The sequence below is a fragment of the Miscanthus floridulus genome, chromosome 9 (assembly GCF_019320115.1).
Source record: "Miscanthus floridulus cultivar M001 chromosome 9, ASM1932011v1, whole genome shotgun sequence".
NCBI classification, from domain to species: domain Eukaryota; kingdom Viridiplantae; phylum Streptophyta; class Magnoliopsida; order Poales; family Poaceae; genus Miscanthus; species Miscanthus floridulus.
Window position 1 is genome coordinate 27,270,955 of NC_089588.1, and position 10,126 is coordinate 27,281,080.

Consider the following 10,126-nt stretch of genomic DNA (forward strand, 5'->3'; position numbering starts at 1 on the left):
TTGTATGCGGAGCAACGCCGCCTCGTTGTGTTGTATGCGGAGCAACGCCGCCTCGTTGTGTTGTATGCGGAGCAACGTCGTCCCATTGTTGTATATGCGGGGCAACGCCGCCCCGTTGTTGTATATGCGGAGCAACGCCGCCCCGTTGTTGTATACCCTAGCGAGAACGACGATTCGCCCTAGTGAGAACGACGATTCGCCCTAGCGAGAACGACGAATTCACCCTAGTGAGAACGACGAATTCGCCCTAGCGAGAACGACGAATTCACCCTGTCATTCTCGTTAGAGCGAATTGTCGTTCTCGCTAGGGCGAATTCGTCGTTCTCGCTAGGGCGAATTCGTCGTTTATATGACTTGTTTACATATATGACTTGTTTATATATATTACTTGTTTATATGACTTGCTTACATATATGACTTGTTTACATATATGACTTGTTGACATATATGATTGTTTACATATATGAATTGTTTATATATATGACTTGTTTATATATGTGACTTAGATTTATTTTGTATATGACTTATTGTACATATATGACTTGTTTACATATATGAATTGTTTATATATATGACTTGTTTATATATGTGACTTAGATTTATTTTGTTTATGACTTATTATACATATATGACTTGTTTACATATATGACTTGTTTATATATATGTGACTTAGATAAATTTGTATATGACTTATTGTATATATATGACTTGTTTATATATGTGACTTAAATTTTGTTAAATTTGTTAGATATGGCTGCCCCGGGAGACAACATGGAGGAAGAAATGATGAATATTATTGCCAATGCTGGTGAGCAGGATGTTGATGACGGAAGTCAATACCTAGCTCTTGAAAATGAGCAAGAAAATGTTTTGCAAGAAAATACAGGCGAGGTATATATACTAAATATATATTATATGTGAATATTGTATATATTTATGTGTACAAAAGATATTTATTTATTATTTTTATATGTAGCCCTCTGGATCGGCGACCACAATGGCGAAGAACAAAAATGTTCGAGGACCGAAGAAACCACTAGAGGGCCGGTACATAATATCAGAATTCAACATCGAGATAGGCGAACCACTTTGTCCACATAAAAGGAAATTCGTGGAACATTGTGGGTACCTTGTAAGGGACAAAATTCTAATCAGTATCCATGAATGGAAGAAAAAGATCAATGAGCCTGATGTTAGTTTTGTCTCTGATGTTGACAAGAATTTGCTCTGGAATGATATCCTTGCCCATTTCACGTTGCAAGCGGATGATTATGATGATATCAACGATGATGAATTGAAGGAGCTAGTTCGATCGTGGGCTATGAAGAAGATGGCCACACAATTCTAGACTTGGAAGAAACACCTATACAACACATACATCAAGAAGAACGAAACGCCGAATTTCAATACTGCTATGGGCTCGATCTCGAAACAGAGGCCCTATTGGAATAATTTCGTAGAGTAGAAGACATCAGCAGAGGGTGAGGCACGGGTGAGAAGGAACCAAGAGAATGCCCGAAAAAGGTATACCACCATGACATGGGATCAGGTGGCTACAATACTGCCATTCCGAAGTGGCAGAAAATGGAAGCGGACATTATTGCCAAGGGGATCGAACCAGAATCAGCCAAGTGGCCCCCACGCTCGAAGAATTGGTTTTTCGGTCATGGGGGAAGACTCGACCTGCAGACCGGTCTGGCAGTGTATGGGCAAAAACTCGAAACAGCAGCACGCCAATTGGCTTTTGCTATAGAAGCTAAAAAGATTGGTGTGTTCAAGCCCAATAGAGAGAAGGATGAGCTGACATATGCCATCGGGACTGCTGAACACACTGGCCGAACCAGAGGCTTAGGACGCAACACTCCATGGGTTCATGGCTTCCCTAATGATAGGAAAACCTACCGAAGCCGCCAGAGAAGCAAGGAGGAGCAAGCAGCGCGGGTGACAATGTTGGAGGAAATGGTGCTTGAAGCAAAGGAGCGAGAAAAAATAATGGAAGCAAGAATGCAGGAAGAAATCAGAAAGCAAGTGCAGATAGCAATGAGTGCCTAGAGGCAGGCATCAGAGCCAGGAATGAATGTTAATATTAGCCCCCTGGTCAGTTGAAAAGCAGCTGCGCTTCCACTGAGCTGCCAAAGCAAGATGACGCAGCGCTGCGCTTCCCCATGGATGATGTCACTACTCCAATGACATCAATTGAGCTACATGTTCCAAGGGGGAATGACACAATCAAGGTCGCTGTCGGTGTTTTTACTCCTCCAGACCCTACCAAGACACCAAGAATCCATGGGGCACCAATATAACCTGGATATGCTAGGGTCGTAGTGGATAAAGTGAGCAAAGGTTATGAGGATCTAGCTCTTGACATTCCTAGAGGTGATGGAGAGAAGACTCTAGGAGAAGTAGAGAAGGCATATATACTATGGCGCAAGCGCTACATCATTATCCCTGGGGCGTCTGCTCCACCGCCAGCAAACATTAGGTGCGGACAAAAGTTAACAAAACAATTTTTTGATAATTTTCTATGGGTATGACTAATAATAAGCATTTACTTATATCTCATTATTTTTTGTACTCACAAAGCAGGGCCTCCGCCAACCAAAGTCCAGTTGTTGCTTCTCCCGACCATCATAGTACTCAGGGCAATGATGACGCCTTCGAAGGCACTGCTGCATCCCCACCATCTCCAACTCCTCCGCCGCCTCCAAGGAAGTCCACAACTCCTCCGCTGAGGTCTCCAACGCCTCCGCCGCCTCCAAAGTCTGCACTGCCTCCAAGGCGGCCTCCAACGCCTCCCCCGCCTCCAAGGAAGCTAGCCCCTAAGAGGTACGCCCCACAAACGAAGCCGTTGCCCTGCCCATCGGCAAAGAAGCAGAAAGAAAATACTCATCCAGTTATTCCCCAAAAACTATCTTATAAGAAAAGTGAACAGGAATTAAAGGATGCAGTACAAAAAGAAGTGACAGATTTCTTTGAAGGTGCAAAACAGGCACGAAACAACCGATATCGGACTATGACCGCTCTCTCACCAAGTCATATGAGGCGGCGAAAAAAAGAAGAGAGTAGGGAAAGGTGTTGCACAACTCGAACAACAATCGCAACAATCAATACCCCCCTTGTCGTTCCTAACGAATACGGTTCAAACTTAAACTTAGTGGAGGAGGTAGGCAGCTATGAGTCGTTTCTTCGGTTTTATGAGGACACTGGTTTGAACCTTGCCGAAGTGCTCGCTAAAGGACCATCTACTCCGGAAGTGGATCCTTACAAGAAATTTGTACCAGGCCAGAGTCTATACAACCCAGAGAAATTAGGTGAACTGGGTACGCAAATGTACCTGCTAAATGGGTGGTACATGTCGACGTCTAATGCGGGACAAATCTATCTTTCTGTCAGAATTAGAAACCACCATTACTTCCGTGGCAATGACATTATCTATGTCGAGCTTCCAGAATTACACCAACTATGCCAACTGGACTCTCTCGACAAAAGTCTCATTAGCTGCTATTGTCTGTAAGTGTGATTATTTTCTACTATATTCATAATTTCTTTATTATATATTCACAATATATATTCATAATTTTCATGTATGCAGATATGAGATGACAGAACTTAGAAAGAGAAAGGATAATGATGTTGGGTTCGTTGATCCGTATGTCGTATATAAACACCCTAACCCCCCGAAGGATTATAAGCCTCAACCTGAGAGAAATCTCATGAATTTCTTAGTGAACCAACGCGACAAGAAGGAGATACTCTTCCCCTACAACTTCAAGTGAGTGTTATTATAAGTAATTAATGTCGATCATATATATGGGACATCAATATTTCCTTACTAGCTAGTTACCTCACACACACACACACACACACACACACACACACACACACACACACACACATATATATATATATATATATATATATATATATATATATATATATATATATATATGTTTATGCAGCAATCACTAGATATTGATGGTCATCGATATGGCCAATAGTAGATTGAAAATCTTAGACTCGTTGAGAAAACCACAAACGGAGTATCAAGACATGATAGATATTATAAAGGGTAATTAATTTAGTTTCTCTATAACAACATATATATATATATAATGGTGCCGATCTCTCAACAATTATTAAAGGTTAAATTATTTTTTTATTTTATTGGGAGCCGGGTTTGGAAAAGGTTCATTGAGGAACAAAAAATGAAACATTGCAAAGCGCCACTGGGTGTAATCGCACACAAAGTAAGTACTATAACTACACATTTATATTCAATTAACACCATATGATGATTTCAATTCACCCTAATTGATTTTTTTGTCGTAAAAGTGGGTTCTAAGGCAGAAGCAGGGTAACAACTACTGCGGATACTATGTTTGTGAGTTTATCATGGCGTACTCAAAGAGAACTCCTGAAGAGCAACTCAAAGTACGTATATAAATACTTTTTCCTTTATATTATTTTGATCGTATATTTACAATTTCTTTATTGCTCTCATTTGTATAAGTAATTACATGAGCAATACACATACATATATATATATATATATATATATATATATATATATATATATATATATATATATATATATATATATATATATATATATATATATATTAATACTTTTTCCTTTAACTTTTATTGAAGACTGAATGGTTGAGGGAAAGAGTCATACGACTTGACCAACTTAAAGCAATTCGAGAGACTATAGCAGGATTTCTAAATGACCAGATCATCAACCCCAACGGCGAGTTCTACAATGACCCGAACGAAACGTGATGCCTGGAGGAGTGAATTGTTAAGGACATAAACAATTTATATATCAAACCTTTGTAATATATATATATGCACATATTATATGTACATAAAATAACGTGTGTATATATATGATCATCATATATATATGCATGTACGCGTATATTCGTTTGTTATTTATGTACAAAGTTCGAACGAAAACTTACGCGTGCGAAGTGCACATATATATTACTATTACCAGCGTATTCGAAAATGTATTTTAATATCAAAACTAATCATTAAATGAAAAAAGAAACCAAAAATAGAAACCAGAAAAAGGAAAAAAAAAAGAGGGACATTTAGTCCTGGTTGGTCCAACCGGGACTAAAGGTCCTGCCTCGTGGCGGTCCCTAGCCAAGCCTGGAGGCCCCCTTTACTCCCGGTTGGTGTTTCCAACCCCCTTTAGTCCCGTGCGTCGAGCCGGGACTAAGGAGGGTGCCTTTAGTTCCGGATTGGTGCTCCCGGTTGGAAAACCGGGACTAAAGGGGTTTCCCAAACCGGGAGAAAAAAAAAAAAAAAAAGCCTTGCTGCACTAGTGTGATGGACAGCATCGGCATCGCCACAAGGAGAATCGTTGAAATGCACAAGTACTCAAGGAAAAGGAATCGAAACTGACATTTGTCATTGTTATAATAATGGCCGGACTACTACTAAGCTCAACTAAAGATCATTACCAATGAAGTTTAGCCGGTAAAAAATCTGATGCCATGTAGTATTCTGTGTCACTGCGGACGACAGACAGCAGCGCCTTGCTCCTCGTGCTGATCTCGACCATCCATACAGTCTCATCTGCGGCATCGATGAAGTAGTGGTTCTCGCAGACCGTGAAACAGATGATGTCAGGATCGTCGGAGCTCACGATAGGGTACTGCGGGGCCACTCGCGGCAGGCGACCGTAGTTGGGGAGCTGCCAGAGCTCGTCGCAGTCGAGCACACCGTCCTTGACCCACGCCATTGGCTCCTCCGTCCTCAGGGCCAGCGTCCACGTCGTCACGTTGAAGGCAAAGCTTGAGCGCTCGCAGGAGGTCTTGCCTGGGCCGCCGCAGCAGCAGCGGGGAGCAACGCTGACGAACCTCACGGCACCAGGGCCGGGGGCGGCCATCTTGCGGCAATAATGCATGTCCGGTCGATCGCTGCCGCGGTGGCGCATTTTGGGAGGCGACACAGGCAACGGTACATACCGGAGTTTGGGGTCCTCCTCCGCCATGTCGCACAGGAGGAAGCCGCTGAGGTAGTCCACCCAGCACATGAAGCGGCTGCCGACGGACACGGCGGCGTCGATCTCCGTCCAGTCTCTCACCAGCACGCCTTCCCCCTCGTGGTGCACGATGGGCACCCGGTTGTGCACCCAGTCCAGGGCGCCGGGGCGAAGCACACAGAGCTCGGCCGTGCTGTACGGCGCGTAGTACCCCACCTCGAGCTGGCCCACAAGGACCTCGCCCTCGCCGCGGCGCAATATGCCAGTGTCCTTGAATAAGGACAGGTTGCGCGCCTCGTCTTTGCGAGAAGGAACCTGGCGGGCGTCTTTGTCTCGTTCGAACTGGTTGGAAACATAGCAGCCGGGGAGCAGGTACAGCGACGGCGTCCGGCCGGCGCCTGCCTCGTACAGGAAATAATCGAACATATCACGTGACCATCGGCGAGGCACCCCCGACTCGATGAGGACGGAGTCATCGTGGGCCGCGACGACCTGGAGTCGGAGATCCTTGGTATCCTTGTCGTCGTCGCTGGACGGCGTGCTGCCTATGCCGGCTAGCAAGTCGTAGAGGAAGCTGGAGCGTTCCGGCGGTGCCGCGATGCTAAAAGAGACGCTGAAGGGTAGGCCAGAGGAAGTGCAGGAGGCCGCCGTGGTCTTGGCATCGGCGGCAGAAGAGTCGCTGTCCTTGAGGATCTTGCGTTTCAGCATCACCCAGCGGGGGGCGGCTGGCGTTGGATCAGAGGGTCCTCTAGGGTTGGTTATTAGGGTTTCCATTGCCGCCGGAGCCTTGGATGGATCACTTCCGAGAATTTGATCGATTCTGTTTCAGCACCACCATATAATGTTACGTAGTTATCTAGATAATTTATGGTTTGGGGATTTATTCAACAATTACGGAATATACTCCAATTTATTTTGGAGTTGGAAAAGATAAAGCCGTATCCACCTGAACTCGTGGTAGCAAACTAATCGTATCAACTTGAAACTCATCAAGAGATTTAGCGCATGGGAAGGACAAACAAGCGAAATTTTCAGAAAAGACGTTTTAGCTCTTTTATATATCACTTTTCCTATATTTCACGTGACTGAATTTTAAGATAATTTTAGGCAATACTCTTATACTACCAACTGGTATAAGTAAATCATTATTTTTGTGATTTGTTATTTGTCTTTGCGTCATAACATATCAATTTTTTGTCTTTGTCTAACTATATAAATAATTATAAATTATTAAATTATTTTTGTGCCAATACAAATCAGATTTTATCGGATTTGTGGTTTTGTCTAACGAGTTTTTTATTCTTGAAACTGAATTTGCAGATTGTGCCTACAGAAATTACAACGAATTAAAACTACAATTTTAATATAAAATATATGCAATAACCATCACCTGAAAGGAAACTAAAATTCAGGCACGTGAATTTTAGCAATTCCCTTTATATATTGGGTATAGATAGATACAAACTAATAAAAATATATATATTTAAAAGACATTAAAATCAAGAAACATCAACTATATATGACCACGGAGTTTATTTTAATATAGCTTCTCAGCATAGCATTCATGCTGCATATTTCATCTTCTTGCTGTTCGTAGGAAGATAAATAAATATTCTTTGAGACGACATACCAGCACTCCAGCAGAGTACCCCCACGTCTCGGTTTTAAGGGAAGGTCCACTATCTAGTCGCTTTTGTCATGGATATCTTCTCCATCGGGCACCGAGTGCTGGACGGCCAAGAGCCAATAGGGGAGGTGGAAAAAAAATCCATCTCAACTGCTGGCCTTCAGCAGAGAAGAGAAGATCGGCGTTGAAGAGGGGACTGCAGCAGAGGAGGAGAGTGACGGTGCCGAGCAGAGACTGCAGTGGAGGAGAAGCGCCACGCCGGTAGAGGAACTTGGGGATAGACACTACCGGACTCCTGTAGTTTGCGAGTGTCCGAAACACTCGGCAAAATACATAAAACACTCGGCAAATGGTTCGCCAAGTGTAACACTCGGCGAACAGCACTCGCCAAAAACAGTGACGACAAAGCCAACTTTGCCGAGTGTCTTTTATCGGGCACTCGGCAAAGTTGAAACCGAAAAAAACCCGAAAAAATGGGATTTTTACCCCCAAAAAATGGAATTTTTTTTATCGATGGAGGCCCCCACCGGCCAGCGTCCATCCATCTCCAACATTTTTCACGTGAATTTCATGGCTACGCGGCCGACGCGATTCGAACCCGAGACCTCCCGCTGTGCACGTACCTCCTCTACCACTACACCACACTCTCACTTGTGTTTGGATTCCGTTTTAGTTTCCAATATATTATACTAAACCGAGTGTAAATTGCATGTTTGAGGCCCTAAACGAATTCAAATAAAAAAGTTGTAAACTACAAAGTTTCATAACTTTTCGAGATCTACACTTTTAGTTTAGGAAGTTTTTCCATCCGAGGTCGTTTACAAAATTTGAATTTTAAAATTTTGAAATTCAAACACAGTTTTGCGTGACAAGATGTTTTCAAATCAAAAAGTTGTAAACTACAAAGTTTCATAACTTTTCGAGATCTACACTTTTAGTTTAGGAAGTTTTTCCATCCGAGGTCGTTTACAAAATTTGAATTTTAAAATTTTGAAATTCAAACACAGTTTTGCATGACAAAATGTTTTCAAATCAAAAAGTTGTCAACTACAATGTTTCATAACTTTTCGAGATCTACACTTTTAGTTTAGGAAGTTTTTCCATCCGAGGTCATTTACAAAATTTGAATTTTAAAATTTTAAAATTCAAACATAGTTTTGCATGACAAAATGTTTTCAAATCAAAAAGTTGCCAATTACAAAGTTTCATAACTTTTCGAGATCTACAAAGTTTATTTTGGTTGTTTGATCATCTGTTCATCCGACATGGTCGTTCTAACATTGTTCACAAATCTTATATATCTCTATTGTAGTTTCATAAACTATCAGAGAGATATGTTAGATTTGTGAACAAATTTATTTTCACTTTATCGTATGAAGAAAAGACCAAAACAAACATTGTACATCTTGATGAGTTATACAACTTTGTAGTTGAAAACTTTTTTATTTGAATTAATTTACTGCTTCAAAATGTGCTTTGAAATTTTCTTTGCCGAGTGTCAAAAAAAATAACACTCGGTAAATAAGCTCTTTGCCGAGTGTCAAAAAAACACTCGGTAAAGAAGCTCTTTGCCGAGTGTCAAAAAAAAACACTCGGCAAAGAGACTCTTTGCCGAGTGTTAAAAAAAACACTCGGCAAAGAGCCTCTTTGCCGAGTATCAAAAAAAAACACTCGGCAAAGGCGTCTTTGCCGAGTGCTCGAAAAAAAACACTCGGCAAACCACGTGGCACTCGGCAAAGAGCCAGTCTCCGGTAGTGAGAGAAGATGTGATGGAGGAGGTTTCTTAGTCCATGGTGGATGGATTCGATCCGGTGAGGGAACCTTCTGTTCAGTTGTCACTTGATCCAATTTTTAGAGCCTCCATCTCTCTCTCATGCCTTTTGATTTGATTTCCTCTCTTCTCTTTCCGCTTTGCTTGAATTGTCAGATTGAGCATCTAAAGTTATAGCAGTGCAGAGAAAAATACCTCAGTCTCCTTGTCCTCAAGTTCACTAATCATCCTAGTCTTCTGGCTATAATCATTAGCATGCTACGTTAAGCACCTCTGTGAAAAAGAGCACCACAAAGCTCTTATTTAACATATTATGCACAAATAGTTGTTGGGATATAGATAAATTATGTTCAGCCAACCACAATCTAAAGGTATAATAGCTTGAATATGCAAAGTACCATCAACTCCGACCCCAGCAAATTTACCCAAGAATGGAGAGCAAAGCATTAATAGAGTTCTGAACACCCTGTGCACTACTATTCAAATGGCTAGCACTAAATCCTATCAATAGTACATAGCAATTAAATTAAAAATAACTGAACTAATTAAATTGAGCAACTTGGAAAAACAGAAAAAAGTCAGTAATATTTGCCCTTGCATATAGGTAGCCTAAAAATCCTTCAGCAAGGACCACATATTGGCAATCTGATCTAAAACAAGAGAATTTTATAGGACCTGCATAGAATGCACATCAATCTCATCCCATGCATGCAAACGCTGAAACAAAAAGAAA